Below are 15,050 nucleotides of genomic sequence, written 5' to 3'. Positions count from 1 at the left end.
ATTTTTATATGCAAATTGATGAGAAGAAATTGATTAGAATTATTTGACTGTCAAAAATTATTTTACAAACTATCAATCATCAAAAATTTACGTTTTCTATACTTATTTATACTGAGTAATGTGTTTTACCTTATGCCAAACCCGACTGAATAATGATCCCGACTGAAAAATGAACTGAACCGAAAATTAGAGATTTTGCACCGTGTATCAAACCGAGAAAATATACCGCGGTGAATCGATACCAAGGTGAACCGTTTCAATCCTAAAAGAAACACATGGTTTTGACTCATTATGCAACTTTAATTATCACCCCTTGAAAGAGGGTGTGCAGGGTTCAACATTAACATTTTTAGGCTTTAGTCCGACCGGACTAATGCTTCTTTACTTTTACTAGTCCGCACGCGATTTTATGAGTCCGTCCAAAAAAAAAAATCAATGTTTTATAACAGTTAATTTAAAAATAAAACATTGCAATGTACTTTTTTGAAATAAACAAAGCAATTACGTGAAAGTTTCATAACAGGATTCATTGAATTCTCGAGATCAGGAACTACAACTGTATTCCCGATCTCATTTTTTTCTCTATACATTACATCCAAATGTCTTTGTGTAAAAATAAATCATGATCGCTAAAATGTTTAACTTCATACCAATCAGTCTTAATTGACTTGGAATTACCTAACTCCCTGTCAAGAAGCTAGAAAGCTAAAAATGCATGCAGCATTTTCTAGTGAAAGTTGTCGAGAATTGAACATTGGCAATTTATTGATTTTTTTCCAGAAATTTTATTAGTCCGTTCGGACTAATTAGCCTCAGATTTTATCAGTCAGAATGAAAATGTATTAGTCTGAGACTAACGTTAATGTTGAACCCTGGGTGTGGCCCTTCATTTGAACAAACTTGAATCTCCTTCACCCAAGAATGCTTTGTGGCAAGTTTGGTAAAAACTGGCCCAGTGGTTCTTGAGAAGAAGTCGAAAATGTGAAAAGTTAACAGACGGACAGACAGATAGATGGACAGATGGATGCCAGACAAAATGTGATCAGAAAAGGTCACTTGATCTTTCAGCTCAGGTGAACTAAAAATGATAAACATCTTTAACAGAGAGTCGCAAAGGCCCTCCGCAACTGGAGATTTTTTTTTATGGATTTCTCATTTTCGAATACATTACACAAATTCAATAGCAATATTTCATAGAAATTGAGTGCTTAAGAACTGTGACCTTTTATTGTTAAAGTGAAAACGGCGGGTTAACAGCTAAAAAGATTTATGTACATTGTATTTTCAAACTTTTGATTAGTTCTGAATGAGAAAAATGAAAATAATGAAAATGTAAGAATAAATAAAGAGAGCATTTTATAAATTGTCTACAGGCAAACAGATGAACAGACATTCCAACAGACTTTGGACACATGAAATATGAATAATGTAAGAATAAGTAGACAAAGGCATTTTGTGAAATTGTTTACAGATAGACAAACATGATACACACAGTGATGGACCTTGGGCACGTCACCTTACTATCGCAAATGCGCTTCTGGTAGTAACGCTAAAAATTCATTTTGCTTGAGCTTCTTAAAGTACAAAACAGATTCACCTGTAAACACATGTATCATCCTGTGATCTTCTGCTCATCCCCATTTCCCGCCATAGCCAAATCCAAATAAAAGGAGTTTCAGTATGACGATCCCGATGCAATTTGACATCTCAAATTACTTTTAGCCCCATGATCAACCAATAATTTGGATACAAAGTAAACAAACAAGTCATCCCCCAGGTATTTCTTGCGAATTATCTTTGCCAAGATACATTTTGCATATTTCTTTTTTTCTCCACATATGTAATTTTTTTTGTTTGTCCAAAAAATTTTCCTTCATTGATATGTTAGCATAATTTCAAAACAGGAATTTATTATATTTTATATTTTTATATTCTCTTATTACTTGATATCAGATGTAAAGACAGACAATAGACAAGAATGTCTACATCCAAGAGGATCCAAGAATTATTCAAAGGGGAGAGGGGTCGGTCCACGTACACTAATTAAAGGAATAGGAATCGGATTTCTTGAATTTATTGACACATGTGACAAGCAAAGAAAAAAAAAAACACAAGCAAATAAAACAAAATTAAAAACAAACATGCACAAAATAGGGGGATGCGTTTTCCTGAAGAGGGTCAAAGGTAATTTTTTTCGTTACTTCACAAAGTTTTTTCAATTAAAAACTGAACCATTATAAACTTAAGAGAAATATATCAGTTTTTCTATCGAATTCTCGTGTAAATATACCTATAGGTAACCTTACTTTTACATATATATGCAGCTCCACTGTTTTCCAATATCAAATTAATTCAACATCTCCTACGATTATCTACATGTACATTTGAAACTGTATTTTACTGCTTATAGTTGATGAATGAAAACGTTTAAAGGGTGGGGACGTCTAGGTGTACACTTTTTTCCCCTCCAATTATTGACTAATTTGCAAATTTAACTTATACAGTTATAGTTATATGTATTGTACGAAAGCCAATCGAGCGCATTTTCGTAGGTAAAAAAAAGATTCCTAAAAGTGAGTTACTTTGAAAAAATATTAATGTAATCACTGTTTAATTAATCATGTTATTTCTATGTCAGAAAACATTTTAGTATACCCTATTTCCTATCTTTGTTATATATCATCAATGCGCCCCCAACCAATCTCCACCTAGGAATCAGGTGGACAACCCCCCCCCCCCCACATACACACACAAAGCTCTAAAAATAATTCTTAGATTCAGTCACACTGTAATTCAATTTTTTGACTTCAAAATAAAGAGACCTTTACAATAGGGGTGCAAGTTTTGTCAATAACCATTTGCCTTCAGAAGTATTAATTAATGTACACTTAATCAATGTTCATAAAAACATGAATCAATCGTCAATTTTCCTTCATTGACACAGAAACTGTCGGTGGGTTAGCATAATGGGGGGGGGGGGGCTTATATATTCCTTTTTTCTTTTTCTTTTTTTTAACTAGAAGAGTGCTCTGTCGCGGTGGGTTTTTCTTAATTTACCTATACCTTTCGGTATCTATAGCAAATTCTATCTCCTCTTACCTTTGTTAACATATAAAGCATGATTGCAAGGCAAAAAGTAACAGGTCCAGTCCAAAGACAATTTCTACCTTCGTAGCTATTAATAGCTACGTAGGTATTTAAACCCACCCAAAGTAGCTATTTTTACCTACTTTTTGCATTACTTGCATTTTGTGGCCAAACGGCCGAACGGCGCAGCATGGTGAGTGCCACCTTTCTTGATACAGTCACACTGATGATGAATACCACACAATTTATTAATAGCTACGTAGGTATTTAAACCCACCCAAAGTAGCTATTTTTACCTACTTTTTGCATTACTTGCATTTTGTGGCCAAACGGCCGAACGGCGCAGCATGGTGAGTGCCACCTTTCTTGATACAGTCACACTGATGACGAATACCACACAATTTTGGCCAAAAAAGATTACTTCATAAATTAACAATTTCGCATAGTAATTAATGCAAAATTGTTGATTTACAAAGTAATCATTCTTTGGCCAAAATTTTGTCGTATTCATTATCAGTGTGACTGTACTCACCATGTTGCGCCGTTCGGCCGTTTGGCCACAAAATGCAAGTAATGCAAAACGTAGGTAAAAATAGCTACTTTGGGTAGGTTTAAATACCTAGGTAGCTATTAATAGCTACATAGGTAGAAAGACGTGAGTATTTTTTTTTTTAATCAAATTTTGAATCCATAGATACAAAGAGTATATATATCGATACGTATATATAAACAATGTAACATAAATAAGTACGTATACAGATATAATATGTTATTGCATTCATAATGGTAACGCCAAGTCAAGACAAGAAAAGCATGCACACACCTGATATAATGTTTTCATTGAATTACAAAGTTTAATAAACTGAATCTACATTGTAAAATACTCACCTTTATAGCTGATTTTATGTTGACCAGTCAATGAGCATCTCCATTTGAATTAAAACTTACAACTTTCGTGGACATGAAAAAAAAACCCTAACACTTAATCTCAAGCGTTTAGAATCGAACATTCCCTGTAGAGTTGAAGCTATTTTTACAGGTCTGCTTGCAAAGGCGCTCGTGCGTGAAAAACATGAACAGTTACCGGTAGACTCGGAAGTCGAAAATTTACGAAAATTACCGAAGCTAAAAAAAGTAAAGAAATATGATTTTCTGTCTTTTAATTGGAATTAAAAGATAATATCTGCATGAGAGGTAATTTCTAAAATGATGGCGAATACATTTTCATCTTAATAATTTTAGGGTCGGTACAGAAACTGCAATTTATTCTATAAGATTTAGGCCCAAAGGAAGCAAGTATATAAAGCAGGGGATGGGGTTGGAAAAGCTTTGCAGAAATTCTAGACAACGCATTAACTTTTTTTCTTGAGGCTAGGGGGTACAGCCATATATTTGCTTTGGTTTTTAACGTATATAACATGCACTGACAAGATCATTGAGAGAGCACAACTGAAATTAGCCTGTTTAAATTATAATATATATATTTTTTAATGTGGCAAAATTATGGGAGAGAACAGCCCTATGGTTCTTGGCTCCTTCGGGCCTAGATTAATTATAGTGTGAGCACCGACTCCAACCCCCCCTCCCCTCCCCCTTCTGGAACTTCCAGGGTTACCATATTTCTAGGTAGAAGTAACGAATAAATATTGTTAATGATTATTAGTAAAGTATTTTATTTGTAAAAGAAATCCAGCCTTCTTTAAAATTTAGCTATCTCTTTTACTTATAATTAATGACCTTCTAAACACTGCATACTGAAGAGTTCCATTTTTTTGGTATAATTATTACTTTTATTCAGTTATAAGGATATTTACGATTACATCTAAATTAAGATACAAATCATGTAAAGTATTACTCAATTTGTAATCAATTTAAGCATTTCAAACAGTTAATTAATCACTAAATTTGCATGCATTTTCAGAAAAATGTTTGACAAGCCCCCGCCCCTCACAAAAGATCTTGCTCAAACCTCGAAAACTTATTTCATGATGTGGGGGTAAGAGCAAAACAAATCATTTTCCTAAGTCAGTTTTCTTCTTAAACATGACTCTCCATACTATTTTACGCGGGGTTTGTGTTTCCTGCAAAAGGTGGAGGGGTCCAAGGCTATTTTTTAATTACTCTACATTTGGAGACCAGGCCTTCCAACAATCTATTGGAATTTCTATGGGTACCAATTGCGCCCCGTTATTAGCAGACCTTTTTTTGTATTCATATGAAGCAGAATTTGTCCAAAATCTTGTACGTGAAAAGAAGAAAACACTTGCTGTGGCGTTCAACTCGACATTTAGATATATCGACGACGTATTGTCAATTAACAATGGCTATTTTCATTCTTATGTCGATACGATATATCCTGGTGAACTTGAGATAAAAGATACCACAGAGTCTGAAACATCTGTTTCATATTTGGATATTTTACTTGAAAAAGACGTTAATGGTAATCTAACAACCAAGCTTTATGATAAACGTGATGACTTTAACTTTTCAATCGTCAACTTCCCTTACTTATGCAGCAATATACCTTCATCACCTGCATACGGAGTATATATCTCTCAGTTGATTCGATACGCAAGAGCATGCTCTACGTATGTACAATTTCTAAAACGAGGTAAATTATTGACAAATAAGTTGATGAAACAAGAATATCAGCTGTCTCATTTAAAGTCATCATTTCGTAAGTTCTATGGTCGATACAATGACCTTGTCAGCAAATACAATTTTTCATTGAGTCAAATGCTGACTGACGTTTTTCATACTAATTGTTAGGCCATTATTTACACACTGAATTGTCGACGGATTTTTCCGTTATTTCCCGATCATGACAAGGAGCACACGGCGGGTGTGACCGGTCGGCAGGGGATGCTTACTCCTCTATGGCACCTGATCCCACCTCTGATGTTTGGAGGTCCGTGTTTGCTCTGCTCCTATTTTGTATTGTATAATGGACTTTTGAGCTTGAATACTGTACGTTATCTCCATATATTTCATTTAAATCTAATGATTCTTGAAACTCGGGAAAGGGGGTCCGACCCCCCTCTAAATCCGTGCATGCAAGAGTTGTAATGGCCAGTTCTTTCTACAACCGCGTCACATCAACTATTCTAATGAAAAATTTAAATGTATACATATTAATGCATTTAAGAGGGTTTTTTCTTTTTAATTTAGAGCATATTTGTAAATACGTAACGACAATTTTCAACACTTTCATCAAAACTTATGCAGTGAATAGCTACATCATATACCATCAACATCGAGGTTTGCAGAGGAAAATGAGTCGACTCGAGTGTGCCAGGAACTCGTTGGGGAATACAGAGCTGACAGTCAAAGATCAGGACCAGCCCAGTGCTTAGAGCGGTTGACAGCCAGACACTTTGTCTACTTCGCCCCTGGTATTTCACTTAATACTAGTACTGAGAGCTAAATTGATAATTCTCAATCCCCCCCCCCCTCCCCCAAGTTTATCGTTCAAAAATGGTTTAATGTGGTACATGTATCTTTTTGTCCATCTTTGCAGACGGTTAAAGTATCCGACCCATATAAGCCTCAGATTCAATGGAATTGAATGCATAACAGAAATGTGTATGGGCTGAATACTCAGTATATTTAGACATAATTTTCCACGCTCTACCATCGGCTCATACATGTACATTCACGTCTGAGAGAGGAACGAACGACAACTCTGCATAGGAGATTGATAATTTTCATGTCTTAGTATCAGTATTCAAGAAAGAAACGTGTCCTAATTTTTGACCTTGTCCTTGAAGAGATACATGTATCCCCTTTAATTTTACTCAATAAAAATCAATTCTAAAAAATCTATCTGGTGAAAATATAGTTTTCAATTGTTTTTCTATTCCTAATGATCAAATACATCTTTCCACTTCATCATTGATATTCTTAGTATTTATTTTTTTATTTTCAAAAATTTTACTTCTTTCCATTGACTTCAATGCAATCTTGCCGTTCACGGTAGCGCTACATTCCAAGCAATGTTTAATAGGTCGGGTACACTGCCTTTTATCAGTTTATGGAAGGCACTTTTCCACACGTGACGATGTTTTCGTCAAACCCATTCTCCAATCAATTGAATGAGTCGCAAAGCATGACGGTCTACTACGTGTTTACGATTCAATAGCGACATGTGGTTTTCGTCGGTTTACAGCATCATATTTACTTGGTCACTGGAAAAACCGTACTGCTTCTTTTTTACTTTATAAGGCTGAAATTGAAAGATTATATTCCAAAGACACTGTTCCATGCTCACATTTGATATTTGAGTTGTTTTCGATGATTAATAGTTGCCTCAAATACCGTACAAACGCTTTGACGTTTGCGTGTACATAAAAATATTTTGATGATATTGAGTAGTAAAATAATAATTGCGCACTTTATCAGTTTATACTGCTGTCTAAAACTATGTTGCAGTTCATATATATCACGTGAAAAAACACACTCAATGCTTTATCTGTATATATACACAATAGTCTACGTCTCTTTGAACAATGGTTTACTCCGATGTATTTCAAGTTGATATAAGGCTTCACAAAGCAAATTTTGTAAATTATGAGCATAGAAATGTACATCATTTTCAATATTTCTTTCATGAATATCAAAAAATTGTTTTAGACCAGGAAATAGTCACGTGAAATTCATATATATTCACTGATAGTACATACAGCACGGGGAAACTGTCAGGCAATTGTCTACAACGGAGTGTAGAAAACCCAGATTTTACCGTTGTAAAACATTTGTATGTAAATGTGAGCATGGAATTCGTAGATAATGATGTACATATTGTATTAAGTGTGTAAAATGCTTGGATAAATGCATCATGTCTTTCCGAGAGCGATTTGGAAAACTGGCCTTTTTGAAACGTACACGTAGTATTTTTTGTAGTAACCCATAATGCAACTCATTTACCCGATTGGTCGATTTTTCAGTCACGTTGGTGCCTCATTTAGCATGTAAATTTATTTTGACGTCACAGAAAATAGTTTCCTCGACCAGCTGCTAAAGTCCTTCCAAGAATCAACCAATCAGAGTGTAGCCTTCTTCCAAGATTCTTCCTTGATTAGCATAAACTCTCTGACGTCAGTGACCTCATTTTCAGCAAGCGAGCTGTCGGCTGCATGTCGCATTTCACCAGACACAACTTATTATTGCCAGTAAACATGGTAAAAAGTTTATTACATAGCGGAAAGAAAGAGAGTTAAATAGGTAAGAGCCACGAGAATGCATTAGGCCTACTTATTTTATACGTGCAAAAAGTGACCTTCGAGTTTGTGTGCATATTGCCACAAGAAGGAAATCGGGAAAATTCCCACGATTTATTGTTCGTTAAAACTATCAATTTTTGTATCGAAGTAGATAATATCTAGGTTTATTTAAACAAATATGGCTTACTGTTTAATTTATTAGTAGTATCCAATGCAATCCGCTTGAAAGTAATTAAAATTATGTTAACTTTTACAAGTGTGTATGAAAACTAGGCCTAGCGCCCATCAGTGAATTTATTCCCACGGTCTTTTTATAGCAAAATATTATAGAATACTAAAGAAATTTCCGTTCAGCACTGTTAGACATAGTACCCCCAAAAGGTTTTGTATGAGATATTCTCTAAACTAAAACTTCAAGAAGTGACTGAACGATCCTAATTTAATGCACAGACCGCCCAATTTTCTAGATCCCCATGTCCCAACTCCCCGGGGCCCCTAGCCTAGTGAATATATAGACTGGTATTGCGTGTCTAGCTATCGTTCGAAAGTCAGACAGGCAAGCCAGTCTAAGTGAATATACTGCGTGGTGTAGATAAACTTGATAGGGAAACGTATATGAAAAAACTTTTGTTTCTTTGCTAAATAAGGCATATATTCTGTCCATCCTTTGTTAATTTCACTTTCATTCTCTTAAAACAATGTAAGACAACATGAATGAAACCATTCATGCACAGATCTAGAAGGGGAGGGGGTCTGGACCCCCCCTCCCCCCTGGAATTTGCAGCTATTAAATGTATATATACTAAACCAACTAAAAGTTACCTTGGACCCCCTTCCCAGAAAACACAGACCCCCTCCCCCTAAAAAACTGTGACCCGTGTTAAGTTGGTATGAAAAGTCATAGATATGAAGCTTTAGAAGTGAGCGATCCCCCCTCCCCAGAAATAGGTTTATCACGTTTTGGAAAGGATTTTTTAAAAAAACTTTTTTTTGTGTGTCAAGAAATTTCCAGGTTGTTTTTTTTTGACTGGGATGGACCCCCTTGCAAAAAATTCCTGTATCCGCACCTCTTTACTCAATAACCATAAACATAAAATTTCTCATTATTTCTAGTGGTCAATGTTACAGTAATAAGGCTTATCTAACAAACAGTATTGCTCTAAACCTTGCACTCAGACTACTAATTGACAGTGAAATTGATTTAATTTTAATATGGGTTAACACCATCCCTTATTAATAAGATTATTACTGAAAAATAAAAGAAAGACCTTATGAAGGAATAATGAATTTCATAATGTATTATTTTTCAATACATGTATGGTAAATAATGAAGACTACTTCAACATGCAGCTATAACTGTATTCTATATGACAATTAAGTAGCAATACATATTTATAGGATCTCCCATGATTTGTGGTTGGATATGATTTTTTATCCAATGAGTTGTGTGTTTTTTACCCCTGAGCCTTGGCAAGGGGAGAAAAACACACGAGTTGGATAATATCCAACTACAAATCATGGGAGATTGTTTTAATCATGTGTTATACATCACTTTCAATGTTTACCACTGTATTTTATACCCCTGTTCCCAAGGAGATTGGGTTTACTGTTTTATCCTTGTGTGTCGGTCTCTGTGTCTGTCCATAACAAATTTTTTTTTGCAGTTTTCTCAGCAACTACTCATTGCAGATGCTTGAATTTTAAAACAGTCTTTGTTTTGGCATGCCATATGGTGGAAATCATTTTTATATGAATCGGATGTCAACTTCCTGTTTATCCATGCATCTGTCCCTACCGATTTATTCACATATATATTCATATTAGTGGGGTTATAACTAGTGAGCATTGCAGGGTTCGACATTCACGCTCGTCACCTCGTTATTTCCATCCCAGAATGATTTTGGACAACCTGATTTTCAGTCTGGCTCGCCCAAATGACGACCTGGGACGAGTTGGGAATATTCAATAATGATGTTTAATATTTTAAAATAAACTTTATAAGCCTTATTATACTGCATTATGAGAAATTTGCAAAAGTGAACCAAAGTGCGGTTCTGAATTTGGTATAAAAAGTAGTTGGGTCTATGGGTAAAATATGGGTCTGCTGGGTTATAGATATTGCTTAATGGATGTTTTAAAAAGTTTTGAGTTTCTTCATTTTTGGCCAGTCCGTCGGGAGAGGGCAACCACACATTTTTTTTTTTTTATAGATGGCCTTATCTGCAATATTGTTACATCGTCATTTTTCCAACACATAGATTATAATTAAGATATACATAGCAGATAGATGTAAATGAACGATGTTTTTGTCATATAAAAATTAAACATTTTTCAATTTAAATTTATATATGATAAATTGTAATATATTTTAAATTGTCAATTTTTATAGAGGTCAGTATGTAAAATTTACTAACTAAAGGCTGTGAAGTCAATCTATACAGGTTAAAAAACAAATATGTAATACATATGGTGTACCTTGTGTTAAAGTGAATCACAATCTTTTTGTTTTATTAAAATGTAATCCTGTAAAAAAAAAAAAAACTGCTGTGCAGAAAAGATCAGAAATGAAAAATTATGGCATTTTTAGCTCACCTGAGCTGAAAGCTCAAGTTAGCTTTTCTGATCACATTTTGTCTGTAGTCTGTCTGTCTGTCTAGCTGTCCGTGTGTCGATCCGTCTGTAAACTTTTCACATTTTCAACTTCTTCTCCAGAACCTCTGGGCCAATTTCAAACAAACTTACCACAAAGCATTCAAGTTTGTTCAAATGAAGGGCCACCCCCTGATTCAAGGGGAGATAGTGCAGGGATTTATCAGTACCCTCTCAGGGGCCAAAATTCGGCCCCATTCCCAATTGAAAATACATTAAATTTTTCCCAATTTGGCAGTATTTTTTCCCAATTGCTAAACAATGCTTTTATATTTAATAAACACTAAGTAAATTTGTCAGATTGACTGTAATTTTCCTCTAATTAACTCATTTAGCAAAGCTACAGCCATAACACGTTTAAAAAAAACACTGTAAAACATCGTCGACTTTTAATCCGAATTTCCTCCGTTTTTCTGAAAATGGTGATATTGTGTTATTATGTAGATGTATTAAGTTATTTCCACCTACTCAATTGATCTATGAGGGAATGGTAAGAACTTTAGGCATTATTTTAGATAGAAAAATATATTTTCAATGCATTTTTACATATTAAAATGGAACTAAGTATAATTTTTTTTGCAGGAGGTTTATAAATCTCCAGTAACAGATAAATTCTAATGACCTAAATTGGAATCTCATACACACATGTACTACCTAAGTTGTATAAATACTTTATACTCATTGAAGTCATATTTAGTGTTATTTAAGAGTATTATTCTGATAATTGATCTTGTATGATGAAGTTGGATCATTAATTTGTCTGTTTGATTGCCCAAATTAGAATTCATGCTGAAATGTTAAATGAATTACATTGAATTACATTTGAATACATGATGTAAGCAAGATTTTTCATTTTTCCCAATTTCATCAAATAGCCGATAATTTTTTCCCAATTCCCCAAAAATGGCATTTCCCAAAATAGGCTGATGAATCCCTGTAGTGATAATTAAGGCCAAAAAAAATAATAGTCTTGTTTCCTGCTACCCGACCGACCCTATTTTTTTGCACCCGACCCTAAAGTTTTTAGCTCACCTGAGCTGAAAGCTAAAGTGAGCGTTTTTGATCACATTTTGTCCGTCGTCCGTCTGTCTGTCCGTCCGTCTGTAAACTTTTCACATTTTTGGCTTCTTCTCCAGAACCACTGGGCCAAATTCAACCAATCTTGCCATGAAGCATCCTTGGGTAAAGAGAAATTCAAGTTTGTTCAAATGAGGGGCCACACCCTCTTTCAAGGGGAGATAATTAGGAATTAGTGAAAAAATAATGGCATCATTTAAAAATCTTCTTCTCAAGAACCACTGGGCCAGGAAAGATGAAACTTATGTGGAAACATCCTCAGGTAGTGTAGATTCAATTTTGTTCAAATCATGACCCCCGGGGGTAGGGTTGGGCCACAATGGGGGATCAAACTTTTACCTAGAAATATATAGGAAAATATCTTTAAAAATCTTCTTCTTAAGAACAGCAAAGCCATGATTGGTCATAATTATATGGAAGCATCCTCAGGTAGTGTAGATTCAAGTTTGTTCAAATCATGACCCCCGGGGGTAGGGTGGGGCCACAATGGGGGATCAAAGTTTTACATAAGAATATATAGGAAAATATCTTTAAAAATCTTCTTCTTAAGAACAGCAAAGCCATGATTGGTCATATTTATATGGAAGCATCCTCAGGTAGTGTAGATTCAAGTTTGTTCAAATCATGACCCCCGGGGGTAGGGTGGGGCCACAATGGGGGATCAAAGTTTTACATAGGAATATATAGGAAAATATCTTTAAAAATCTTCTTCTTAAGAACAGCAAAGCCATGATTGGTCATATTTATATGGAAGCATCCTCAGGTAGTGTAGATTCAAGTTTGTTCAAATCATGACCCCCGGAGGTAGGGTGGGGCCACAATGGGGGATCAAAGTTTTACATAAGAATATATAGGAAAATATCTTTAAAAATCTTCTTCTTAAGAACAGCAAAGCCATGATTGGTCATATTTATATGGAAGCATCCTCAGGTAGTGTAGATTCAAGTTTGTTCAAATCATGACCCCCGGGGGTAGGGTGGGGCCACAATGGGGGATCAAAGTTTTACATAGAAATATATAGGAAAATATCTTTAAAAATTTTCTTCTTAAGAACAGCAAAGCTATGATTGGTCATATTTATATGGAAGCATCCTCAGGTAGTGTAGATTCAAGTTTGTTCAAATCATGACCCCCGGAGGTAGGGTGGGGCCACAATGGGGGATCAAAGTTTTACATAAGAATATATAGGAAAATATCTTTAAAAATCTTCTTCTTAAGAACAGCAAAGCCATGATTGGTCATATTTATATGGAAGCATCCTCAGGTAGTGTAGATTCAAGTTTGTTCAAATCATGACCCCCGGGGGTAGGGTGGGGCCACAATGGGGGATCAAAGTTTTACATAGAAATATATAGGAAAATATCTTTAAAAATTTTCTTCTTAAGAACAGCAAAGCTATGATTGGTCATATTTATATGGAAGCATCCTCAGGTAGTGTAGATTCAAGTTTGTTCAAATCATGACCCCTGGGGGTAGGGTGGGGCCACAATGGGGGATCAAACTTTTACATAGGAATATATAGGAAAATATCTTTAAAAATTTTCTTCTTAAGAACAGCAAAGCTATGATTGGTCATATTTATATGGAAGCATCCTCAGGTAGTGTAGATTCAAGTTTGTTCAAATCATGACCCCCGGGGGTAGGGTGGGGCCACAAAGGGGATCAAAGTTTTCTATAGGAATATATAGGAACAAACTTTAAAAATCTTCTTCTCAAGAACAGCAACGCCTTGTTTAGTCATATTGATATGTTAGCATCCTCAGGTAGTATAGATTCAAATTTGTTCAAATCATGACCCCTGGGGGTAGGGTGGGGACACCAGGGGGGATCAAAGTTTTACATAGAAATATAGGAAAAAACTTTAAAAATCTTCTTCTCAAGAACAGCAAAGTCATGTTTAGTCATATTGAAATGGAAGCATTCTCAGGTATTGTAGATTCAAATTTTTGCAAATCATGACCCCCGGGGGTAGGATGGGGCCACACTGGGGGATCAAAGTTTTACATAGGAATATAAAGGAAAAAAATCTTTGTCTAAAGAAGAGCAAAGCCATGTTTAGTCATATTGATAAGGAAGCATCATCGGGTAGTGTAGATTAAATTTTGTTTCACTGATTACCCCTGGGGTTAGGGAGGGGCCACACTGGGGTATCAAATTTTTACCAAGGAATATATAGGAAAAAATCTTTAAAAATCTACTACTCAAGAACAGCAAAGCCATTTGTTAAATTGATATGGAAGCATCCTCAGGTAGTCTAAAATTCAAGGGCCCCCCCTCCCCCATATAAACTTTTCAATACTGAATTGACTTGTGCTTTTTCCTAGCCATTGTGTTCAGGTGAGCGATGTGGCCCATGGGCCTCTTGTTTACTCTCTCATTAAAACTGGCCTTAGTCAAGGAAATATTTTTATTTATTCAATGTTATACTTATGTTACTACACATTAAAATTAATAGAAAAACAAATAATTTTCAAAATTTTATTTCCAATTATATTTTCTTTACTTCAGTCATAAATGTAATAAACATATTAATGTTTTTACAGCATTTTTTTAAATTATATAATAAAAAAAATACCTTTTTTCTTTGCATCAGTCATGAACTCTGTTGTAATACAGACACCTTTTGCACCCTTTATTAGGTCACCTGAGACACAGGTGACCTATTGCTATCTGTTTTCGTCCGTCGTCCTGCATTGTCCGTCGTGCGTTAACGTTTGAACATTTTCAACTTCTTCTCCGAAACCGCTAAACCAATTTCAACCAATTTTAGCATATAACATCTATGGGTGAAGGGGAACAAAAATTGTGAATTTCATGGTCCCTGCCCCCCTGGGGCCTGAGGGGTGGGGCTAAAACCACCAAAATTCATGCAATCTTTAAAAATCTTCTTTACTCCTGGACACCAAGCAGTCAAACTGTTGGCATGATTGTAATAAGCATTGGTCCCTCTACCAAAATTGTGAAATTCATGGCCCCAGGGTAAGGGGTTCTGGCGCTAGGGTGGGGCTATATAGATCA

The 15,050-nt window shown here is 35.2% G+C and overlaps 1 long non-coding RNA gene across 1 annotated transcript in view; it reads right to left on the bottom strand.

The window, feature by feature from the left end:
- Nucleotides 1-4,060, bottom strand: part of LOC133176311 (uncharacterized) — an 83,817-nt gene extending 79,757 nt beyond the window's left edge. Inside the window, exon 1 of the long non-coding RNA XR_009719438.1 lies at nt 3,976-4,060. This is a non-coding gene — a long non-coding RNA (uncharacterized LOC133176311). The remainder of the gene's footprint in view (nt 1-3,975) is intronic.
- Between the last annotated feature and the right edge of the window lie 10,990 nt (nt 4,061-15,050).

Source organism: Saccostrea echinata, unplaced genomic scaffold (genome assembly GCF_033153115.1).
Source record: "Saccostrea echinata isolate AGI-Se365-2 ecotype Australia unplaced genomic scaffold, CSIRO_AGI_Sech_v1 ptg000073l, whole genome shotgun sequence".
In the NCBI taxonomy this organism is placed as follows: domain Eukaryota; kingdom Metazoa; phylum Mollusca; class Bivalvia; order Ostreida; family Ostreidae; genus Saccostrea; species Saccostrea echinata.
Note: the sequence above shows the minus strand (reverse complement) of the source record. Positions and strands in the feature narration are given on the sequence as shown.